Raw genomic sequence first — 22,635 nt, 5'->3', positions numbered from 1 at the left:
ACCCAGTGGTACAGTGGTAGCTATACATTGTGCTCCTGCAGCTTAATAAAATTTCTCCAAAATATGCAGTATTGCCTTATTACTGCAGAGGATAATGAGGAAATAGAATTATGTATTAAAAAATTCATTGAAAAATCATTCAGGGCATCATTGCATTACTGGGAATTTCCTGACTAGGTATCATGGTGACTGTCAATCTGATTCAGTTATTCCAGGAAGATGGTTAGGGTGGCTGGTTTAGGTAAAAGACATTTTTATAACACGATGTTCAAGTGAGCAAGGTAGAAAACCTTGGAAGACCTTGGAAAAATATCTGAACTGAAGTAAGTAGAAAAACTTAGCTACTAAAAAGAACAGAGAAGCGAGCAGTGAGACATTACCGATTTTTGTATTTATTGTGTAGAAATAATGCAGATTTTCTTCTATTGGCAAGAAATGCTGTTATGAAAAGTGCTGTATTATTCCAAAAGTGTACATTTTCTGCATAAAATCTTATAGGCTTTCATTTGACAACACTAGCCAATATATTTGCAACAGCTTTTCTAAAATATCTGTCTTAGATCCATTCACAACATCAGTTTCCATTACCCATGTGGTAAACTCTCAAAGAGCACATTGGTACTTCCTTCCAGGCAGCATGATCCCATGAATGAGATCATCTCCATACAAATATGCACAAAAGCAATCCTTTGCTCTCCTTTATACAACCGGGTCTTGGGTTTGTAATTCCCAGAGAAAACTGACAACAATTTGCTATTCTGACTCTTTGAGATTCAATTCCTCTAATTTTAGATGCCTGTAAAGTGGATGACTGAATCAGAAATCTCCATATCCCTTTCATAATCTCTAGAGAGAAAGGGACAATTTTGAGGGCTTTGTCTACCGCACTTTAGAGTGGATGTATATTTTTAGGGTGATTATTTTTCTGTCCATTGTTCTGTCTGTCATAATTTTTGCATCACCTTCTATCTGTGTAATCTCATGTCAAGATTATGCAAACCTATGGGCAGAGACCAGCTTTTGTTTTGTATAGGGAAAGGCTGGATGGGATCAGAACTGAAGTTTCACATGTTTCATAAGAACAGTAAAAGCATAAAGTACTGAGTGTACTCCCAGATGATTGTTTACTTCTTACAGTATGTCATCGAGTAGTTCAAGGATGTTTGAATCTCCTGTTGTAAGGTGTGCATGCAGCTTTAAAAGACTCAGGATTTAACAAGCTGGTGCTCTCCGTCCTTCATTCTTGTGACACAGCAACCAGATAGCAAATCTGTAAGCAGGAAGAGGAGTCTTGTTTATCACCTGTTCTGTTGTGGCTGATAAAAATAGCTGTAAGATAGAAAAACCTCAAACTGAGAAGCAAAATAGTAGCATAAAAAGATTTTTCTTTCCTGGATAGACTATAACATCTGGTCATATGTCACTCTGGCTAAATAATGAAGAAAGTTTCTTCTGCTCCAGGAAATTTGAATTTTAAGCCTGTTCAACAAAAGTTTTATGAACACACTTTAAATACATTAAAATGCACTTCAGCAATCCCTATCCAATATTACATTCAGTCACTCATTTTATTTTTATAGCATTTTCCAAGTGCCACAGAGAGTTCGACTGCAAAGCACACTTAATTAAAAACACAGCTAAGTAAATAGGATTGGGTTTTATAAACCACAAGACACCTATCATTTTAATCACACATGGAAATGTAGTCCATGCACCAGAGGCATAGGTAGCTATCTAGCAAACTGCAAAAACAATCCCATTTTTGTTTTATTGAGCTTCAGTAGAGATTAAAAAAAAAAATCCATATATGATATAGAATGCTGAACATCTGGTGATTCATGCGCAAATAACTAAATACTGAAAATTGAATTGATGTTGTCCTAAAACAGGCTGTAAAAATGCAGGGATAAAGCTGGACTTCTATTACTCTTTCAGACTAAAAGAAAAAAAATGCCTTTCAAAAAAATGTGCTTTTCAGCTTGGAATCTTCATCAGCGCTGTAATATTGCCATCTACTTTAGTTGTATGACTTACGTTTGTGTTTTTATCATTTCACTACATCTCTGGTTATTACATTTATGTATTCAATATGATGTACAAGAAATGAGCCAGATAATCATGAGTAAGCTGAGCCAGCTGCAAATTCAGATATTGTACATTCATTACGCTCTAATAAGAAGACTCTGTGTATTTAAAGATTTGTATACTGAAGCAGTGTCTGTTTTTTAGCTCCTCATGGCTGCACTGTGAGATGCTTACCAAGGTTTTCAGGTTTGTGCAGACTGCCTCTGCTGCTTCTGTGAGCCCACGTGAACAGAGAGCTCCACGCTGGTGAGCCTTATGGCAGGAATTTGTCTTCAGTTCTCTCTGTATGGAGTAGTGGGTAGCTTACAGCAAGATCATGAGTGCTTTGACACAATGGCCCTGGTCGTAAGAAGAGCCAGCATCCTCAGAATAAATAATAAACAGAATTTTAACAATAGTGACACTTATTAAACAAATATTTTATAATAAGACTGACGTTTTTGACTTTAAATGACAAATCCTGTAAGCACAACACAGATCTCTTGCATATGAAAGGAAAAATATTAAAATTACTTATTAAATTGCTATTTTAAAGGTGAACGGAAAGCTCAGTGCATTTGCACTTGACAGCTACTGTTGTTGTCATAAAATGAGTTTGACATTTAAATGTCAAAATTATTTATATGGATATGCTATTCTTACAAAATTTACATTGTCTCTGATCATTCTGGTATTTCTGTTCCCATTATTTTGCTTTTCAGTGTTTTGATTTCACTGTGGATTTATGTCCAAGTATTGCATGATGCCTTTAACCCCATACACTTCACAATGTGTTGGGAAAATACAACCATTTTCCTGGCATACACTTCATGCTTTCTTCCTTCTTACTTCTCCATCTTCCCTCCCGATACATCTCTTGCTTTCTTCTCTATTTCCATAAGCTTTGTCTCCCATATGAACAGTGAGAACTGTGGACTGTGACTGTCTCAGATGACTGCTGTCATCACATCCTCATATTGTATCATTGCTCTCATATTACATCATTTCCTAAACTTTTTTGCCTTGTTTATTTAGAGTGGATATTTTACACGTGGATTGCGTGTTACCCTGTCTTGCACAGTGCCTTGCTCTGTTTAGGCCTCAGATTTTACTGCAATACCCACAATTATGAATGTTAATTAGTTGTCGTGTATAATCTTGTCTTGAGAGAAAATCGTAGAATTATAGAATCATTAAGATTGGAAGAGACCACTAAGGTCATCTAGTCCAACCATCAACCCATCATCCCACCATGCCCTCTAACCATGTCCCTCAGTGCTACATCCCCACAGTTCTTGAATGCCTCAAGGGACAGTGACTCCGTGATGATTTATCACTTTCTAACTTCATAGAATCAGAGAATCACCAAGATTGGAAAAGACCTCCAAGATCATCCAGTCCAACCATCCACCTACCACCAGTATTTCCCTCCTAGACCATGTCCCTTTGAACAACATCTAAACATTTCTTGAACTTTGGGCTTCTCACCCCTATGTGTGAGAAAAGGTCTGACTTCAGTTCATTGACTTTTTCACAAGTAGTTTAGGTGAAGGTGGGCAAAATATTTCTTCCTAGTGGATAGAAACAAACAAACAAACAAACAGACAAAAAACACCAAAAGCCACGCAGAAGCAAAAGGTGGAAAAAATTATTCTCTACTTCTTATCAGCAAGCGATGTCTGGTCACAGCTTGGGAAGCAGGGCTGAGTACACAGATATCTTCACAGCAAGAGCCCTCTCTTCTCCTTCCCATTTCCAAGCTTTTATTGCTGTGTGTGACATCATACAGCTTGGAACATTCAGTTCGGTTTAGGCCAGCTGCCCTGGTGATGTCCCCTCCCCACCTCTTGCCCACGGCAGCCTACTGGCTTTGGGTGATTGGAGAGAGTCTTGACACTGTGCCAGCGCTGCTCAGTAACAGAAAATCAGTGCGATATCAAAGCTGTTCTAGCTACAAATGCTGAGCACAGCACTGTATGGGCTGCTGTGGGGAAAGTGAACTCCATCCTAGCCAGGCCTGAAAGCGCTTTTCCCTTGGGTGCTTGGAGGAAGGTGAGAGTACTACAATCCAAGGCCCAAGCTGAAAAAGTAAAATGAGACTGTTTTTGGAAAGGACTCAAAAGCAACTGGTTCCATCGCAAATTAACTGTGTTTCTTTGCATATATACATTCAAAGCAGCCAGACATGGAGTCTATCACATGTTCAGGAGGATGCTCAGACCCTTAATTCAATGGCCTACAGGGAGAAATGGTCTCCTCCAATGCATTCTCTCATTAGTGCTATGCGTGTAGCTTTTAATAGCATTTCATTCCACTTCATTTAAATAAAATATGGCCTTTGTAACTGAGAAGATAATTAGTAGCTGGTGAAAGCTCATCTGTAATTATGTTGAGTCGAAACTGGTAATTATTACATTGCTTTATATGTACAATGTTTTTCCTCCCAAATCCCCTCTGATTCCCTCATAGATGCCTACATATTCTGCAGCAATTTTGCAATCACATTTGTGGGAAACAGAGGAGATCCCAGCAGCTCCTTGTTACCTCTCTTTCACTACACAAAAAGGAAATAATTCCTCAGCTCGTGAGAAAGTCACCCATCTATAAGTTATGCTATTTAATCTGCGACAACTCATTGTGGGCTCCATTGAGAAACACCTTGCTTTTACAGTTCCACATCTCTCTCAGATGTTGCAGGTTTGTTTTTCATTTTTTAATCATAGAATGTTTTCTGACATTTCCCCTAGAAAATTTCCAGTCTTATCCTTGAGATAAACATCGGATTGTTATTAGTCATACTTCTTACATGGCTTCGGGGGCTGAGGGCAAGTTGGATATTCTGTGAGAGATCAAAGGAAAAGCAAGCACTGTCATCATAATGCACTTTGCTGTTTCTCTGCTAATTTGAATGGTCTGCCCTCCTCTAAAAGGGAGCTTTAACCTCTTCTCACCCCTCTCCTAGTGCATTCCCCAAGGTCTGCGAGGTCACATGCAGAGCCTGCGGACAGTTTTAGGGGTTACTCCTTGATGTAAGTACCACTAAGTAGTGTCACAAGTTTCACAGATGCAGGGGGCTTCTTTGCTCTCTTTCTCTGACTGCCTGCAGAACACTGCTGGTTCAGCAGCAGAACAAACCATCCTAGAGCATCGCTGTGAAAAAGCTATGCAAACTTGAGATAAAAGTTCCTCGTCGCTGTGTGTTGTGTTAGCCTTTCTTTTATTTTAGGATAAGATGTCTGAATTTATCAGCTCTTAGTTTTCAAACAAGAGCATCTCCCTCAATATTTTCCTGATAGTTTACATAATTTCACAGGTGTGAATATTGAAAATACTGCATAATAATATTTCCTGTGCCTCTTATTCAGTGTTGTTTGGTGTGTGGTTTTTTTTTTTTTTTTTCTTAAGACCATGGCCAGATTCTGTATAGCTCCCCGTGAAATGCTTTAATATCTTTTCACCCTCTTCCTTGACATATCGACAACAGAACTACAAGAGATACTGCAGATGAGATGCAGGAAGGTAACACCACCTTCCTCCTCCTGTTTGATGTCATTTGCCCTACGAGCTATCACATTAAATGGTTTCATTGCTATGATACCTAGGGTTTTTTCAGTGCCTCTGCAATGAAGAAGAAAACTGGCACCATGTAGCTGTGGCATCTGTTTTCCTTGAATGGTTCTGGGAGAAAGGAATCATTTCAAGAATTAAGGAAGATCGGTTTAGGCTGATAAATTTGATGCCTGGTGGTATCTGTGGAGGAGACTTCATAGCTGGTAGAGCTTTGGGGAATGAGTCAGCTGACCACGATGAGGGGTGTGATTCATTCACTCCACAGAGACATTCATGCCACTTCTCATCTCCTTGGTAAGCTTGTCTGGCTTCCAGCTGCTCGTCCAGAAGGGCAAGAGTCTCCCATAGGTCCGTATGACATCATGCCTACCTCGAGATGTATCAAGTGCCACTGGAAACCAATGTGTAGGCAGCTGAGTCATCTTCTAGATGTCTGTATAATCATAAGCTGAAATGCTTTGCAGGCTCTGTTGGCCGTAACAGGATTTTAGACATCTATAGACATCTACAAGGAGACATTTTAAGTTTCCTAATCTAAGACCAATTTGGGCCCAAAGGCACAGTTTAATTGCCTGAAAACAGATGTTTACCATTTCTTTAACCTCACGTTAGCTTACTCTACTTTTTGTGAATTGCTTTCAGGACTGTATGACGGTACCCTTGGCCGGATAAGAGATTCCAACAGGTTTGATAGCCCCTAGATAATATGATCTGTATCTCCCTGGCTTTAAGAACTTTTAGCTTCAAGAGTTACAACGTTTAAATGCTACAAATTTGTCTAGGAAATAGAAGCTATTCCACAATGCCTGGAAAAATGTAAGTGCCTTTTTCAGATTTCTTCTCAGATAAAGACCATGTACATCTATAGAATGCATCTGCCTTCAAATCTTCATTGGCAATTGCTGTGTAGTGTAAGGGCACTTCTGAGATTTCACTTGCACACAGTGTGCTGTATAAATAATATACCTTGGGTATTTTAGCATTCCAGGCACGTGACTCTGAGCTTCAGTATTGTCAGCATTATCATTTTCTTTCTCCAGAAATGAACAACTCCTGTTTCTTGTGTTTATAAATGAGGCCACTAGCATTGATACCGAAATTAAATCTTGGTCTTTATATCAAATGTTGTTGCAATCTTCAGTCCTTCTGGTCTTATTAAACAGTGTGCAACAACATTCTACTTCTTTCCTACAGTTCCTTTCAAAATAATAGCAGTGAGGTTGTTAGGAATAATACTAGAAAATATGACAACATTCTGGTTGTTTGCTTGGACTTTGAAAGATTACATTTAGATTTAGATTTAGATTTAGATTTAGATTTAGATTTAGATTTAGATTTAGATTTAGATTTAGATTGAATATCCAGCAGAATTGTTCTGCATTTCTGAGCCAGGGGCTGCACTATAACTCTGTTTGTGAGGTTTGGATGTAATGTTCTGCAATGTTTTACAGACAGTTTCATTTATTACTTGCTTTCCTATTTTTTTCCTTTGATATTTATTTATGAATGTCTAAACTCAAGATGCTCTAGTGCAGGAGAGATAAAAGCCAGTCATCAACAGTTCCACACAATCTTTTCCACATTGTATCAGGCTTTTTATGCCCTAATAGCATGCTAAAACGTACAGTAAAGATGTCATATCTGATGCTTATGACATTTCACATAAAAGATTATGGGCTGTACAGCTCAGCTGGTGGTGCCAGGTGCATATGCACTTCATTTCAGGAGATATCACTAAGAAATATTTATGATGGGTAGGGAAATGATTGCAAGAGAAAAGCATTGCTGTAATGGGAACTACAGTATAGTTTAACTTCTGTCAAATTCTTTTTATTCAAGTTACTGTCTTAATAGTGCTTGTCATAGATGCCTTACATTAACATATTCATGGTGGGATTCATCTGCCAAAATTTAAGTCTAAAAATTAGACATACAATTCTAAGTTATTCATCCTATGCTGTATTGTCATTTAAGAGAGACAGACACCTCCAGAGGAACAGTTGCCTTAAACTCTTATTTTTTGATGAGCCATATTACCTTTGAAATGTCACTATCTCTCTCACTGACTATAAAGTGAATCTACAGTTACAAACTCAGATTCAGGAATGAAATTTTAAGACATCTAAATTATTGAATTTGGACAGTTCAATATCTGAATGACTGCAAAAACTGCTTATTTGTTTTCCTTAAAAACTTTCCCCAAATCTATTTTTACTTCTATATCATAATAGTTATAATATTTTTAACATTTACTCCAGCAAAAATGACAAACTGTGATAACACATATCCAAGGTCTGGGAATTTTACAGTATGGCTGCACAATGCAAATGACCCAGTCTCAGAGATTTTTGTCCTGAGTAATGTCGGATGAAAACAGAAAGGAGCAAGGCATCTCATTTTCAGATAGATTTGGAAATGGCTGTGCTCCTCTCTAGAGTGATAGCTTAGTCAGGAAGCCCAGCCCAGAGCTGCTTGCTCAGCTCCATGCTTCTGCTGGGATGCATGGTGCGTCTGTGGTACTAAATGACATTTCCTGTCCTGTAGCTGTTCTCACATTTCTGTAGCATTTCTAAAGAGACACACAGACTGATTTCAAGAACATAAAGCCCAGAAGTATATGCTGCTGTGCGCTGACACACGGCATAACAAACAACAGGAGCCATCCCTTAACTGATGGTGGGAGACGTGAAATTGTGATGGAATAAGTTCTCTCTTTCACTGATGCGAAACAAACTGTTTTAATTTTTCTCCTCTGTGGTTTCCTGTTGTTGTGCCTTAACCTGACATGTGGCTGAGCACCACAGTCATTTGCTCACTCCCCGCCTTCCCAGTGGGATGAGGGAGAGAACTGGATACAAAACAAAGTAAAACTCGTGGGTTGAGATAAAACTGTCTACCAAGATAGAGAATTGGAAAATAATAATTACAACAAAAAGTATATATATATATGAATGCATATAACAAGTGATGCACAAGCAATTGCTCACCACCCCCAACTGATTCCCATCTAGTCCCCAAGCAGTGGAAGAGAAATAGGAACTCCCACCCTCCTCAAAACTCCATTTGCATGATGCCACACAGTTTAGAATATCCCTTTGCCCAGTTTAAGTCAACTGTCCTAATTCTATTCCCTCCCGGCTCCTTGGGCCCTTTGCTGCAAGTGGCCTTGGCTCTGTACAACACTGCTTAGCTGCAACTATAAACGTCAGTGTGTTATCAACATTGTTCTTCTCCTAGAACCAAAAACACAGCATCATATCAGATACTCTGAAGAAAACGATTCCATCCCAGATGAAATTAAGACACCTGTATTTAGCGAGACAGCAGATCTTGGTTTAGTCCTTTGGCTTGTCAGCTGGAGTCACCAAACCTGGTCAATATTATATTATTTTGCTTTCATGAAAATAGATAAAAACATATTCTATCCTAATAAGCAGAAATAAGTATACTTTAGAAGTATAACGAATGCTGTAAATTGCATTTTCATGTATTTGTTAGCTTCAGATCCAAAACAGACTAGGGATGTTCTGTGCTGCTTCTGAGACCAGCTGTCTGGACCACAGCAGGTGGGAGCAGAGAGTAGGTGCAGACAGCCATGGGGATCTGAAAGCAGGGACAGTTCTGCCTTAGCGAGCCAGCCTGAGGCCTGCTGAGCTGCAATGTCTGCTGTGAAAAGCCTGAATTCTGCCCCCCTTGCTTTGAAGTCGTTTACAGGAATATTGGTTTATTTTCAGATGTTTGAAGTGTGCTGTCATAGTTATACAGTGAGTCATGCTGCCTAAAACTACATCCTCTGTTTTAATGAATGGTAGTCTTAATCTTATATAGTGATATATAGTGCAGTTATATCAGCACATCTGTGTAGACTTTAGCCCTTCAACTCATTATAGCTAAGCTGTTCGGAGAGTAACCTTTTGGACATACACATGTTTTTGAACAAATATATTAGGATGGGGTGCTGTTATGCTTCTACCTGAAGAGGTCTGTACTATGCTCTGCCTTTCTACCTGCCACTCTCTCTCTTCTTTTTTTTGGTGGCAAAACTAAAATCAAACATTCCCTTGGTTCAGTGAACAGGGAGCAGATCCAAATGCCTGCTATGTTGTTTAACATTAAATTTATATAAAATGTTTATGACAGTATCCAGGGTTCAATGCCTCTATTTTTGTCATCATCACATCCCTGTGGAAGACAGAAGTGCTTTAATTACCATTTCAGTTGTAAAGATTCTTGATACTGTACACTTGTTCCACTTCACACAGGAAGTGCAAACAAAACATAAAATTTAAGACGCATCTCCCATAGCCCAGAAGCTCAAGATTCCAGCTGAGCCAGCCTGAGCTTCTCAAAGACAGTGAATTTTTGGTGACCTCTGTAAAAAGCCTTAGAAGTAATTGGAATCAAATACTGTAGATATGTATTTAAATAAATCTTCATCTGCTTTACAGCAATACAAAGAATGAAGCAGAAGCTGTGTTAGTGTGAGATGGTGTATATGCACTGGAGTGGAAACTCAGGTATATTTTATGGTGTATTTGCCTTGAGAGAAAAAAAACATTTTCACCCATGTGAAAACACTGAGAGTCAGGAGGTATCAGATCTTGTACTCTACATTAGGGACGGACCTTAAAGCCAGTGACAAACAGTAGCTGTCTAAGTGGATGTCCCTCACTTTACTGGCTTGCCAGGGTTGTTTCCTGGGAGAATTCTTATTTTTCACCTCGCTGATATGTTTTTATTTCTTCTTCTAGAAATACACAGATGACCCTAACCAGGCTGGCATATCCTTTTCGAAAAGGAGCTGTCTCATCTGTCTGGTTTGTCTTTTGAACGTAATCACAGAATCCTAAAATCCTAGAATCCTAGAATCATTAAAGTTGGAAAAGACTTCTAAGACCATCTAGTTCAACTGTCAACCCATCCCCACCATGCCCACTAATCCATGGCCCTCAGTGCCACATCTACGTGTTTCTTGAACACCTCCAGGGATGGTGACTCCACCACTTCCATGGCCGCCTGATCCAATGCATTGCAACTCAACACTACTTATACTACACAAATGCTTCAGTCTTCCTGAAATGACATCCTCAAGACTTCAGGCCAGATCTACAAGGAAGAGACTTCCTAGATGTTACAGTGTCTGATTTTTTCTTTCTCTCTTTTATTTTTTTCTGAAAAGGGGAACGATTGGCCTTAGGACACAAATTGGGTGAGATTTGAGAGAAAAATGAAGAATCTCTAGCTGCAGGAAGGAGTTAAAAGTATTAGCTTATGAGGCCACAATCTGTCCTTGCACATTGACTTTCATAGCTGCAAGCCCAGCTTTCTTGAAATCTTGCAAATTTCAGCATGTCTTATTCCCTGCCCAAATGTAATGATCACAGAAGCTAAGCTCTTTGCTTGTAGAAACCAGTGTCATTTGTCCCAAATGTTTCATTAGATATTGAAGCAAGCAGAGGATGCTTTAACATCTCACCCATCACGGCTCCTTATTGCTGAACGTGTGCTGGATACAGCTGTGCAGTGATCCGCTGCTTCCCCCAGCTACTTGCAGGTCTTTAATAGCTCACTCTGTCTGGGCTCAGTTGTCATGAGCCCAATGAATCTGGCTGCCGAGAGACACATTAAGGCAATCAGAGCAGCTTTCTAGAAATTTTTACAGCACAATAATATCTTTTGCATTTTTTTCAGAAAAAAAAAATAGAACGCATTGCCTTATTTAATGAGACAAGAACTAGCTTTGTTTTCCTTAGAGAAAAAGCCCAGAACAGCCTTGTAAGTGCTACTGCAACTGCCATCTTCCTAGACAGTACAGCAGGATTGGTGGTAGAATTTTTCTAATCCGAATAAGCGCACTGTGCCTTTTTAAACCAAAATGGTTTAACTGGCTGAAAAGAAGAAAATATAATATTAAAGAAAAAAACATGGGAGAAAGCAAGGCATTTTAATGGATTTCTTTTTTTTTTTTTTTAATTGCCAACTCCTTTGCTTTTGGGTTCAAATGGAGATACTGTTGTTGCCTGTTGGTGAATCTCACTGATCTCCTCCCAGAATAACAGTTCCTGATAATGTAAACCAAGAAAATCCAGCAACTTGCCATCACACGTACTCCAAGAAAAATACCAGAAATTACTTTCCTATCTGGCAAACAAAATGTCATTAAAAATGCAAGAAATTGCCAAAGGAGTTAGAATATCTTATGTTTTCTTTCAAAAAAGGGAGTCTGAAAACATGCTATTTGTGGTATTGAGGAGACAGTAAATATGTGTTGCAGCTACTTATTATGGTTACTTGGAGAAATATCTTTGCTTAAGACCATGGGAAATCAAGAATGCAAGCTACTTCTGTTCATGTACTGAGCTCTGGTTGTCCCTGTGTACTTGGTATATATTGGAATTTCTTCCTATAGTGGCAGATGGATTTGGTGGGTGTACCTTATACTAGGTATATTCAGTGGGGTACATGTATAGAGAATTCTCCTGGTTTTACAGTGCACACAGAGATCAGAAATTCCAAGAATTGTCACAGGATGCCCTGAGAAACTCTTCTTTTCTTGTGATGCCCAGGGGAGTTAGCCTGCTAAATTTATTTAATGTTAAGAAAATTAGAAACCAAACTAGTGCATTTTGCGGAACACAGACCTTGTGACAGCAACCTATGAATTGTTAGGAACTATTGATCAGAACAGTGCACAAAATTTGCAAATCTGTTGAATGGCCCTGAATGAGAGGACATGAAGGAACATTCAGACAGCTCTGAGTAACTCCCTCCTTCCATCTTAACCTTCCAGCTGGGTCTCAAATTGCACCTCAAATTTTCTGGACAAAAGAATGAAGATAAGGCAAGGGCAGAATTTTTGGGGGACACAGATTGACTAATAGCTGGTGCCAGAACTTGCACAAAGTGTGTTGTTGATTTGCAAAAGAATCTTGCCCTCACAGAAAGACACACATTGTGTGTCAAGACACCCAGTTGCTAAGATCCATTCAAGCAGATGAGAAGTTGCTGTGGCTTTTGGAATCCAGTAGTTTTGGGGGGTTGAGTAAATTATACAGTTTGAAAGACTGCTATGCTTGTGTTTTAACTTCAGGAATGTGATAGAAGCTCTTAATACACCTGGATTATTTTGACTCTAATGAATATTTGGGATTGCAATTGATGAGTTGGTATTTATTGTTGTTACAGATTTAAGTATGAATTTAAATGTAAATCTCTGCTCTTGCTTGTTGGGGGTCATGCAGTCATGTTTTCTTGGTTTGAGTAGATTGCTTGCTCTATCTGTGTATTCCAGTAAATCCTTTTGATATCGCTATGGCCTCCTGTCTTCTTACAAACAGCTCAGGAGCTGCAAATGATTAAACAAACTCTGAACCATCTCAGATGTACATAGAAGAGTAGACTTCAGAGCAGAGCAGTCAGATCTGTAGGTGGCAAAGCAAGCCATTAAGTAGCAAACAATACTTGGTAGCAAAGTACAGAAATGTAAATTACAGTGCTAGAACATCTCTGTCAGTGCAAACTTCTGCCTGCCTCACCCCACTATTTTCAATTTTCCTTTCCTCCTTTGCCCAAATCATTGGAGTTGCAACTGAAAATTTGCAGAAGGTTCTGTCCTGATGTTCACAGCAATGAAATGCCACGTAGCCACAGGAGTAGAAGAGATGATCCGTGGTTGACCATCAGTCTCACATGGGCATGACAGCAGCAGAAAGAAAGATGAGCCCCGCTCTGGGCCTTCAGCCCCTTTCTTTCTGGGGAGCCCACTTGTCGGAAGTAAGCTGTTAGATTAGGTCAGCCATTTCATGAAGTACCATCCAGAAACCCTGGGATTTCATACAGCTATTTCAGAACTACATACCAACAAATATTCCTCCCACTGGACCTCTCTGCAAGAGCCTCTAATGCAATTTATTCTTTGCAGTCCCTGTTTCTCGTGCCTTTCCTTCCAATTTTGGAGATGACATCAATGTATATTTTCTGTCTGCAACAACTTCTGTATGCTCAAGCGTATGTTCCTGGGTGAGAGTTTGATCTTTCAGATCTCAAAATGCCTTGCAAGAAAAAGCAAGTTACTTCTGTGTTGTTTTCTTTTATTGTTGTCTGCATGCTTCTTCAAACTAGAGGCATAGTTTGCAGCTCTGATCCTTCTTGTAATGAATTTTCAAGCTCAGTATTCTGGAAACTGTAACTGAAAAGGAAGCAAGAGAAAAACTTTATCTTATGAAATTTCTCTATAATAATGTTTTCTATAGTTCAAAACAAATCCTTCATGAGATTGACTGAACGGCACATGACAGTAGAACATTCTGGGGAGATGGTTTGAAGCCCACCATTTCTTAACCTGTTATTTACAGCGTTATTTTCTTCACTGATTGATCTAGACTTCAGAAGCAACTATCAGTGGGTAAAGAGATATTTTTTATCCTGTGGCAAAGAATGGAGTTCCATCAAAGTTCACAAAGAAAACTTTTAAAAGTCAGATGACAAACACGAGTGAATAATATGTACAGTCAACCTGCAAGATTTGTCACAGCAATCAGCTTGACTGACTAAATTACATTCTTGTTGCCTGACAAATTAGCAAGCATCAGCTCCCTGTACTGTGGAAAGATCAGGAAGATTCTGTATAAGTTCCTGATGTGATTCTAATCCAACTAAAAGCCTCAAATTTGCTTCCCTGTCCTTTCCGAAGTGGCACTTTTGTCTCCAGGTGATCTTTGTATTTTCACAAAAAAGAGTATATGCTGTTGTTAGGCATCTTAAAATGGTGTCACAGGGAAAAAATCTTTAGGATTCTGAATACAAGTAATGTTGTTATCTAAACATAGCAAGAATTGAAAGGAGATTTAAAGAAACATTAACTTTCTGATCTTTTTTTAAAAAAAACATTTTTTTCTCTATTACATGGCCTCCTAAAACTGTTGTCTCCTAAGATTGCTCTTCCTTATTCTGTGAGGGACAATAGGGAGATCAAAATACCCTGTGCTCTTTTATATATATCTTATATGGCTGCCAGCATACAAAGAAGCTGAAATTCTCTATCACTTATTTTCTGGACCATCCATGAGAAAATGTCTCTACTTTAAGCCATAATAATTTCACTCAAACCTTTACCAAAGAAAGTTGGCAGCATTTTCTGCTACTCTTCCAGGTCAATTTTTCTGATGATATTCCTGTTTGTCAAACTGAAGAAAGAGATCTTCAGATAATTTTCTTGAGATGCCAAGCAGAACAATTTGCTGTGCAGGGTGCTTGAAGTTGCTGTAAATTTCAGTGGCATCATTGCTGTTGCAGTCTTAGATTTCTCCATGAGACATCTCTCTGTACTGCTCTTTCTGAAGGAGGCCCAATTGGTATATGCACAATGTGACACCCATTAAACTTCAGTGAGCTCAGCATAGCAAGAAAGTGGAAAAGGATCATTGCTAATGTATATCTTCTGCTCTGGGTAGCACTGCCTGGGGTATTTGCTATGGCCCTGGCATTGCAACTTAATCAACAGAACATCCGACTGAGCAAGTTGCCTTACAGTTCACTTAAGCCATTGCTTTGTCTCCAGAGGGATTGTTTTCACATTATAAATAATTAACCTGTGCAATTAATTGTCACAGGATATTGCGGAGGCCAAAATGTGTTCACATCCTTCAGCATGCGATAAAGACGATGATTTGGATGCAATCTCTGGTATAGGAAGCACACAGTCAGAGCTGTACGGGAAGTATCAGGGGAACTCTACCCTACGCAGGCCTGATTTCCAAAGCATCCGTTACAAGCCACTTTTCAAGACAGGATATTGAGATGAATGAATCTCTGGTATTAGTCACTTTGGCTAATTTTATATACTTATCATTGTAGAATCAAGCTAAACTGCATTTGACAGGCCATATCCCCACTAAAGAGTCTTACTGACGTCAGGTAGAGTTTACATTTCATAGCAATTGCATTTTATTGGTTGCAAGGCCTATGTAGAGTGAACATGATTTGAGCTTAGATTAGCTTCAGCAGGATTTCTTGGCATAAATCAATATATTTCAAACAAAGCGTTTGAACATGTTTTTGTTTCTAAGTTCCTCGTTTCCTCTCTTCTTTGCCATTGCCATGAAAAAAAAATATTTTAGAGATCTCTCAATGTCCATCAGATGAATGAGACTCCACTGTCATGCAAAGCAGCAGCCTGACAGTCAAAAGTTTGAGCTGAAGTCCCAGCTGTTTGCTCGGTTGCTGAAGTCAAAGGGAAAATGATTAATTTCTGTGAACTCATCATTTCATCACTACTTTCCAGTCCCAGCTGACCTACTGGCCTATTATATTTGAATAAAGATAAGTGGTTCAGAGAAGAGGAATCACTTCAGTGTGCTTTAGCCTCCCATTTTGCTAAGGATGGATACAAAGACTGACATTCATGAGTGAAAGTTGATATATTCTGTGCAAAAAGTACAATATAATCTCATGGAGGAATGCTCAGACAGGTATTATATATGCTTACCTCAGGTCTCATAACAATTTTATCTCTATTAGCTGACTTGGGAGAACTCCTCAGTTCCATCTGTGAGTGTCTGCCCTGATCCCAGCTTTGTGCCCTTTTTCTCTTCTTTTCTTTCCTCTCCTCCTTTTTCAATAGAAAGGAAACATGGTCATGTGGATCATATGGAAGCTTCAGTGCACTCCATTATTTTCCCCATTGCAGCTTCAAGAGGAGACCCAGATTATTACTAGCTGCTACTTTCCCTAATCACAATTCCTAGACTACAGTCGTGATTTATCAGACCCTGGTACCCTGGTGTGAGCAGAAAAGGTGATAGCACATAATCTGATCACATATAGGCAGACTGTCACCATCCATCGATAAGGCAGGGGACAAAATATAACGTTAGTACTCCTAGGAATTGAACAGCAGTGCATGACAGCACATTTCATAGTACACAGGTCTAAGTTCAAATCCTTTTCATTGTGAACCAACTCCTGAAACACACAACAGTGAAAATGTAGATTAAAAGATAAAGATGACATTGAAGTGGGCATTTATCTAATTCTGAAGACAAGAAAAGAAGAGAAAATGCTGGTCATTCTTCATTATTCTAAAGAATAAATTTGCTGCTAGTTATTTCACCTTGGTGAATTGCGCCTGAGAGGAAGCTAGAACAGACCAAGGTGCGTAAGATAGAAAGAGGAAAAGTGAAGGAGAGAAATAATAATCACAGAGAATAATTGCTTTACTACTTTGTTTTTATGTATGCATTATTCTAAATTTTAAGATGTTACTATACTTAATCGACTATTTAAAATTCCCGCAGCCTATCGCTCCCCTCCAAATTTCGGACACAAAACCAACTCATCCATCAGCATGAAATGCTCTGTGGGAGTCTCCTTCTGTCTAGTATGTAGGTCAACAGGACAAAAGCAACACAGGGATACAAGGAACTCTTCTATTAGGCAATGAAGCAAAAATAAAGAAACAATAAAAAGAAACATGAAGGGTTTTCTTCCTTTATTTTGCCTTCACCATGGGAATGTAACTAAGTTAGCACTAGTGCCTTTCTTTTTGTGATTCTTGCTCATGTTTTTCACAGCAGCATCTGATTCTCCTTTGATCTTTGTGATATTTGTTACAAGTCATCCACAGAGCTCTGTGATTTACAGCCCAAGTTCATAGGGCTTATTTTCTCTGACAGGCCCTCTCCAAGGCTATGGGTAGAAAACCCCTTTTGGAAATGAGATAGAATGCAATTCTGATGCAGACTCCATTCTGAAAACTGAGAAAGAGAGAAGAAAGTATTTCCCTGCTTTTAACAAGGTGGCAAGGTTCCTTTGTTTCCCAGCCTTTTCTTACACAAAAATGCGAGATGAAGGACCTGAAATACCTGTATCAGTGATGTATTATCCTGATGTATTATCCTATCTTGAAGCAACCAGGAGGCAAAAGAGAACTTTTGGGCAACTTCTTCCAAGAAGTCACCTGAAAAAAAAAGTAATGAAAACATGCAGACAAGCAAGCTTTAAAACTAGCTTTGTTGCTCTCGGCCACTCTATGATGGAAACATCAGGAAGGTTTTTATCTTTGCACCATTCTAGAAAACCTTTCCTACATTTGCAGATGTCAACCCCTAAAATCTTAAGTCAGAGCAGGTGACGTGACAGATTGATAGGTCCTACTCACGCAGTTTCAAGCCTCTGCATGGTAGCAGCCAGATGACTGTGCTTTCAGGCTGTGACAGTATCAGTCTTACCTGACAATCTCTCCATTAATTTTGCTGCCAAATAACATTTCAAGTAATAGTAACCTGATGAAAATCAATTCTCTGAATGAAATGGCCACCTCAGAATGTACTTAAAAAACTGGTGACTTGGCCAAGAACGCCATTTAAATTCTGAACATTTTCATGATAAGGACTGAGAATAGAGGATCTGACAATACTATTTACTTAGAAGTGTGCTGCAATTTTGTTGTTATAATTCAGGTAGATACATAGCTAAGGTATCTGAAAAGACACAATTTCCATATTGAAAAGATAGCATTTGCATGTTTATGAGGAGGTTTCTTGTTGTAACAACATGGATAATGACTTAACTCTTTAGATTATCAAAAATAAAGAGTAAGTGTCACGAGTATCTTGAGAAAGAAGAAAATTATTTTCAACAGAAAATAGCATAGAGAGTCATACAGCATCATATACACAATCTGTTGATCAAATTCTAATGCTCTAGTTCACCTGAATTTTTTTAAAATAAAATGAAATATATTGAGCAGAAAAAAATGCCTGCCCCAACTGAAATGAAAGAATTAGAAGGCTACAAGCATGTATAATAACAGCATTTATTTGAGCCCCTATTTAACATATTAAGATATGGGTAGAATATGCCCTGTGCCCTGCACAGTTTCATGCATTCCATCTCAGTAGGTCTTCTGGGCTAACTAATTAATACAAAGGTCATTGTTCTCATTTTTCTGATATGAACAGTTAAAGCAGCACATCTCTTATTATCTTGGTAGATGAGAGATGCTGCAGTTGAGATGTAATTTCGGTTTTACAAGGGCTATGACTGAAGTCCATAAATTTAGCAAGTATCTAATTTAGGTAAAGTTTAATAAGTATCTAATAAGATTCATTTTTGAAAGGAGAAAAACATAACCACCATGAAAGCACACAAACAAGAAGAAATAGAAGCAGGGATATATTTGTGTTTTTATCAAAGCTGCATCTGCAAAACTCCATAGCTTAATGGTACGGATCTAAATGCCAAATGCTGAAAGAATAAAATGCCACTAGATGTAAATTGGCAGTACAGGTAAGTGGGTGTGTTGCAGTATGGTCTATATGACTGCTCTTGCTACCTTGCTTAAATGGAGAAGTGTCACACTGGATAACACCAGTGGGAGAACTATGTTCTCTTGCATTTTGCTTCCTTTGTACCTATATTAGTGTTAGAACAAGTACTCAACAGTGCAGAAGGTTGTGCGAGAATGATTGTGAGTCTTTTTGTGAGGTTTCTGCTGACTCTTTTCATTTGCACTGGAAATACGTGAGGCAAGAATAATATTTTTCTTAAAAGATTGATACGTTTTCCTTAGATTTTGGAAGAATAAAGCAGTTCTGATATTAAAGAAAAAATAGTGTTTTTTATGTTCATTGAGGTTTTTTTTTGAATACTGCTGGAAGGCTAATATCATTCTTATTTTAATTAATTTCTCCATGTCCTCTAAGCAATTGAGGCTGCAAGGGATCATTCTATTCACCTCATTTGTTTTCCCATTAACACCATATAATGCAGACGTTGAGTTTCAGGGTTGAGCTGAAACATGCCTCCCAAACTGCCATTACATGTAGACATGCAAGCTAAAGAATTTCGATGAGGAAAGCTGATCCTTCGTATCAGATTCTCTTGCACAAAAATGGCTAAAGGCTATTTCAGATTTGATTGAATTTGACAAAGCAGAGGTGAAGAAAGTAGTGTGACCCTATTCCTTTTGAATGCTGTTGTTGGGAGGAGGGATGAATGTCAGATTAAGAAAGTTCTGGAGACAGTTTTGTCACAGAGGTGCAGGATATACTGACAGAGAAAGGAGCACTTCCAGATCTGTTACTCATGAATAAGAAAGAGCTTCCTTAGGATATGATAGCCAGTGGTAGCTTTGGCTGTAGGGACAATAAGATGATAGAGCTGAAGAACCTGAATAAAGGAAGGAGAGCAGCTATCAAAATAATAACCACAGACTACAAGAGAGTGGACTTAAAACTGATAGCCATGAGAAGCTGCCCTGAGTTTTGAGGGGGTCAAGGATTTGCTGATTCATCTTCAAGAAAACTTCTTTAAAGCACAAAAGCAGTCCATTCTTATGTGCAGTCAATGAACAGAAGACCAAGCGGACTGAAAGGGTATCTCCTGGCTAAACTGATCAGATGGCCAAGGAAGAGATAAGTACGGTCAAATCTCCACTGCAGCTGAAGACAATGAAAGATATGAAGTGCAAATAGGAAGGACCTATTGGTACTTTGGTAGTAGAAGAAAATAATGGAAATTGAGTTCTGCAGTTGAATGGAGAGTGCAGCTTTATGATGAAGGAAGTGAGAAGGGTAGAGGTACTCAGTGTCTTATTTGTCTTGATCTGCTCTGACAAGTAATTCTTAGTCTCAGCCTTTATTTGTATCCATGGCGGAGGTTTGAGCTACAGCAAAGTAAACACAGACAAGTCAGCGGAACTTGACTGGTTGAATTTCAAGTCTTGCCACTAATACCATGAGGCTCATCTCTAACATTTTTCAGAGCATTTGGCAGTCGGGAGATTTCTGAGGACTGTCCACCTTCAAGAATTGTGCAAGAAAGAAGACAGTAACAACAGGTCAGTGCCAATGCAATCCCTATGTCAGTTATGGGAACAATCTTCAGGGAAGTTATTTCCAAGCAAATGAAGAACAAGAAGATGATCAGGAAGCAATTAACATAGATTTTCCTAGTACAAATAATGTCTTATCAGCCTGGTTGCTTTCTGTTACAAAATCAGTAGCTGTGTGAACAAGGGGAGAGTACAGCATGTCATTCATCTTGGCTTTCCGAGCCCAGTGGAAAGGTGTTACATTCAACATAGCCCATGACTACAAGGCTAACCTTATAGCAAAATTATGGACTAGAGAGGTGTATGGGGTAGCTGTGTGAGGTGTTAATATAGAGCCCAATACTGTTTAATGTCTTAATCACCAATCTTGCCTATAGGAGGGAATGTACCTTCAACAAGTACATGGATGATACAAGATTATGATGAAAGGCCGGTGAGAACATTTGCCATTTACAGGAACCTTGCCAAGCTGGAGGAATGGTCTGACAGGAACCTTATGACATTCAGTAAGATGACTGTAGAGTCCTGAATCTGGTGCAGGACAATATAATTTTGTAATGCAGATTGGGAGCTGACTAGTTAGGTTACTCCTTCACTGAGAAGGACTTGAGGTCCTGGTGGACAGCAAGAGGAGTGAGTCAGCACATAGGCTTTATGGCAATAAAGGCTAACTACGTTGGGCTATGCAGGCAACAGTTTGTCAAAGAAAGTGATTATTCCCCTCTGCAGAGCAAGTTTGAGGCCATGCCTGGAGCTCTGTCTACTTTTTCCCTCCTCCCCCTCAGTAAAGGAGAGAGATGAAAAAACTGAAGACAGTCCAATAGAAAACGACTACAGTGGTTAGGGAGCTAAATTGCATGAAGTGCCAGAAAAGACTATGGCTCTTAGGACGAGGGAGAATTGCAGAACAGGTAGAGCCAGACTCTTCTCAAAGGTGCACACTGGGAGGACAAGAAACAGTGGTCACAGCAACAAGTGAAATCATTGCCCACAGTGAGACTTGGCCAAAGGTTCTGTTTTTGGAGATTTTGAAAACTCATTGGCAAAATCCTGAGCAACCTAACTTAATTTTGAAGATAGACCTAGTTTGAGAAGGTATTTGGACTAGATGGCTTTCAGAGGTTTCTTATGACATAAATTCTACTTTGACTACATGTAAAAGGAAATTGCAAAGTAGCAGTCGTGTTATTTGGCACAACACTGAAGTATGGTTTTATTTTTCGTAAAAAATAGCTCTGTGCCTCATAAAGGGATTGATTACTGCTTCATCATGCTTAATAAGCCTTTCAGCTGAAGACAAGAGATTTTTTTTTTCTGCAAATAAGCAATCTTATATCCTTAAGGCAGTAACTTTAATATGAAACCCTACAAAATTTGTTGAGATAATGAGGAGAATCATAGAATCATAGAATGGCCTGAGTTGAAAAGGACCATAATGAACATCTAGTTTCAACTCCCCTGCTGTGTGCAGGGTTGCCAACCACTAGACCAGGCTGCCCAGAGCCACATCCAGCCTGGCCTTGAATGCCTCCAGGGATGGGGCATCCACAACCTCTCTGGGTAACCTGTTCCAGCGCATCACCACCCTCTGTGTGAAAAAATTCCTCCTAATATCTAACCTAAACCTCCCCTGTCTTAGTTTAAAACCATTCTCCCTTGTCCTATCACTATCCACCCATGAAAACAGTTGTTTCCCCTCCTGTTTATATGCTCCCTTCAAGTACTGGAAGGCCACAATGAGGTCTCCCCAGAGTCTTCTCTTCTCCAAGTCGAACAAGCCCAGTTCCCTCAACCTTTCTTCATAGGAGAGGTGCTCCAGCCCTCTGATCATCTTAGTGGCCCTCCTCTGGACCCATTCCAAGAGCTCAGTGTCTTCCTTGTGCTGGGGGCCTCAGGCCTGGACACAGTATTCCACATGGGGCCTCACAAGAGCTGAATAGAGGGAGACAATCACATCCCTCTCCCTGCTGGCCACTCCTCTTTTAATGCAGCCCAGAACATAGTTGGCCTTCCACGCTGCAAGCGCATGCTGCTGGCTCCTGTCCAGCTTCTCATCCACCAGGACCCCCAAGTCCTTCTCTGCAGGGCTGCTCTCAAGGAGATCTTCCCCCAGTCTGTATAAATACCTGGGATTGCCCCGGCCCAGGTGCAGCACCTTGCACTTGGCC

The 22,635-nt window shown here is 39.3% G+C and overlaps 2 long non-coding RNA genes across 4 annotated transcripts; one reads left to right on the top strand and one right to left on the bottom strand.

Annotated features, from left to right (window-relative positions):
• Positions 386-3,829, bottom strand: LOC110408473. The gene is made up of 3 exons (XR_002444359.1): positions 3,724-3,829; positions 2,260-2,448; positions 386-1,270 (listed from the first exon to the last, which is right to left on the bottom strand). It is a non-coding gene; the product is annotated as an uncharacterized LOC110408473 (long non-coding RNA).
• LOC110408479 lies at positions 3,895-17,080 on the top strand. Of its 3 annotated transcripts, none has more exons than XR_002444364.1 (4): positions 3,895-4,116; positions 5,027-5,093; positions 6,277-6,450; positions 16,929-17,080. It is a non-coding gene; the product is annotated as an uncharacterized LOC110408479 (long non-coding RNA). The 3 variants fall into 3 exon arrangements; XR_002444362.1 differs by lacking the exon at positions 16,929-17,080 and adding an exon at positions 10,386-10,516; XR_002444363.1 differs by lacking the exons at positions 5,027-5,093; positions 16,929-17,080 and adding an exon at positions 10,386-10,516.

This window comes from Numida meleagris, chromosome 1, assembly GCF_002078875.1.
Source record: "Numida meleagris isolate 19003 breed g44 Domestic line chromosome 1, NumMel1.0, whole genome shotgun sequence".
Lineage (NCBI taxonomy): Eukaryota > Metazoa > Chordata > Aves > Galliformes > Numididae > Numida > Numida meleagris.
Note: the sequence above shows the minus strand (reverse complement) of the source record. Positions and strands in the feature narration are given on the sequence as shown.